Raw genomic sequence first — 3483 nt, forward strand, 5'->3', positions numbered from 1 at the left:
AAATAGTAAAAAAAAAAAAAAATTCATCACAATAAAAAAAACAAACTCATTAAACGTTTTTTTTCTGGCATTTTCTTCGGAAAAATGTCTATTATTGTATCGACATTTAATTCCCGTGCTCTTTCAGCTTCAATACCTACTCAGTAAAGCAAGACCTGTGAGGCGTTCTTGGCTAAGTCAATTTAACTTCTTAGCTATTAGGACTGATTGATTCACATGGTAATTTGATTATTTTAACTATAATTATTGTCTTATTTAGTTGTCAATTATTTATTGACAACCACCAGCGGGCTATCACATATCATGTGTGCCATCAAAGAATTTCGCGTTACGAGGCAACTGCCTATGTTGCCCCTGCACCAGGAGGAAAACAAATTTAAGGATAATTTCCAAAAATGTATGAACTGACAATATTATGCCAATATAGGGCATAGGCAGTCAGGAGTTTCAAATAAGAAAAATATTTATTATTATAGGTACCTATATAATATTATATATTATTAAAATTTAAAAACACCTATAAAGTTATACTGATCTGTTAAAAAATTAATTATTGAGGTTAATAGCTATACGTGCCATTGGCTTCGAGATAAATAAAAAATAAAAACATTTTAAAAAAAAATAATAAATATCAGAATTTTCAATTTTTCATAGCAGACTTTAGAGCATATCTATTTTGGTAATTTTTAGGTTATAGCTACGTATTTATAGGTAATACTGTAATAGGTACATTATTCAGTACTATTATAATGGTAGGTACCATTCATTCAATCATACATGTGTATTGTGTTTACTTTCTCACCGTGTATACTTTATTTTTAATTACCCCCTACAAATCGGCAATACATGTATAACAGACAGGTGCACACCAAAAAAGATTTACATTATATTTAAATATTAAATTCTAAAAATGTATCCCCCCTAAAATTCTACCGAGGAAGGTTATTTGTACAGGGTGGTAAAATGCATTAGTTAAGTATAATAGGGGGTGAGGCATGCTTAGAGAAACACTCTGTAAAGAAGCTATACGCCTTACATACAAACAACAGTAGTTCTGTTATTAAATATTAATATTACATTATTAGATACCTACCTACACGCTGTCGCCGCCCATAATGAATATTATAATCTCGTCTCTCATTTCTTTTGTTCTTTTTGTTTCACGGTTTATACATTTTTTAGTGCGGTATTTTTATTAATAATAATAATAATACCGGCCTCGAAACGATGCCCCTTTGTTAAGTTAGTAACAAATAATATAGTACCTACCGGCTACCTATATATAGCTAGGTTATTGAAAACTGAAACACGTCCGCTTTAACTAAATAATTTACTATAAAAATTACAATAATACGACGTTCTATTATATCGCTATGACGCTATTTGATATACTAGGTATATTCCTAATCTACCTAGTATAATTTGCCATAAATCACAATTATTATGTTTCTCAGAAGTCAGAAATCAGAATATCAATTACATTAAATAAAGTATTTAAGTGCAGTAACTATACCTATTATTACTTTATATTATATAATATTAGAAAATAGGGATCACAATTTTTTTAGCCAATATTATTTCTGCCACATTTGATTTTTTCAATATGTCTCGCTATTCCTTCAAAGCTAATAGGTTAATTATACTTAATAATAATAATTTAAATAGATGAATCGTCTCTAATCTTGAATCAATTTTTATATTGTATTAATATTTTTTTTTTTACTTACTGTTTATTTACCTAATTCTTTTATTGTTGTTTTAATTATTATTAATGTTTTGGAAAATTATCCTAATTATTTTTACTTTGTTCTATTCTATTTTATGTTTTTATGAAATTGCTCTTAGTCTTTTGTATTATTGTATATTTTTATCTTTTCTGTTAAACGACTTATCGTCCGTTGAATATATATATAATAAATAAATAAATAAATAAATAAATAATATTATATTTGCAGTGCTTGATTTAGAAGAACTAACGCAGGGCTTCTCATTTTTCAGTTATTTTGGGGTTAGTATACCAAAGCTTTTTTTTAAGTTGAACCCATTGTCGTTACCTACGCTATTTTGGCTAAAGTTAGATTTTTGAAAAGTTAAGGGTGATACAATAAGAAAACAAAAAGAAAAAGTAGGATTTTGGGACGTGTAAAATTATGTAAATAATCATTTTTAATTATTTGTTATTCCTATAATTATTTACCAACCTAATTTTACATTTATGGACTTATAGTTTTTAGCAATTTTCTTGTAAGATATAGGTCTCAACTGAAAGTTGTTTATAAATTGTACATAGAACTGTACTAATACTAATCACTATTTTAACGCTAAATAATAGATAATATAAGACCATGAATAAAAGATTTGAACTTGTTTAGTTTTCTGACCTAGCCTAGTTTGTTACAGTTTTCGTTTATAAATAATACATTTACTAGGGGAAAAAATGTCAATTGGTGGGGGGGGGGGGGGGGGTAAACAACCAAAATCCCCTCTACATGCACAATATTATGCATTTAATAATAAGCAAATTATAAAACATTTTTATTATTTGGAGACCGGCAGAAAGGCCATACGGTTAAGTGCCTAAAGTAAATTCGCACGCCTATACTAGGCAAGTCAAACTACCATATTACTACCATATTACCATTATACATTACCCGCCTTAATAATCAGACATAATCAAGTTCTGATTATAGAATGAAAAAAGGAGCATTTAAATAGACTATATTATACAAAATATATAGTCTACAGTCATATCATAAATATACAATAAATAATCAAAGTTGTAGTTTTATAAAGTGATGAATGATAAACAAATAAAGTATTCTACATAGGTAATATTAGAAACTATAAATAAATTATTAGTCTATGACAACTTTTTGTAAAAAAGGTTACCCGGCGACATGGTGTTAAATTGTATATAGCGATAACAAAAAAGTACTCTAATAATAAAAACACCCTCAGTTGCAGCGAATGTATTGTTATAACATTTATTGAAATTGGTCAGATAGTTTTTGAAATTATCCTTAAGCAAATTCTGTTCGATACCGGTAATGTGTTTTTGTTGATTTATACAAAATTACTATACAGCCAATAGCCATACATTTTCAAGGGAGCATTTAGATATTTACACTCAATCATGTTTGCCCAAACCTATACTCGGTTTTTTTAAATTACAAAAACTATATCTAAGAATACAAATGTATAAAATTTGGTTTAAATTCAATTATTTAATTTGCTGTATATTAAATATTGAATTTACAAAAAATAATTATATAAAAATAAAAACTATTTTAATGATGAGTAATAGTAATTTTTAAATATGTATTATAGACATAGACTAATCAGATATCAGACAATAATATTTCTATAATACCATAATGAGTATGTTTAAATTCACATAGAATAGTCATTTTAAACATACAAATTATAATATTATATAATATAGTATATAAATACAGTAGAAGTATGTTGTAAGCAAAATTCTTT

This window comes from Acyrthosiphon pisum, chromosome A1 (assembly GCF_005508785.2).
Source record: "Acyrthosiphon pisum isolate AL4f chromosome A1, pea_aphid_22Mar2018_4r6ur, whole genome shotgun sequence".
NCBI lineage: Eukaryota > Metazoa > Arthropoda > Insecta > Hemiptera > Aphididae > Acyrthosiphon > Acyrthosiphon pisum.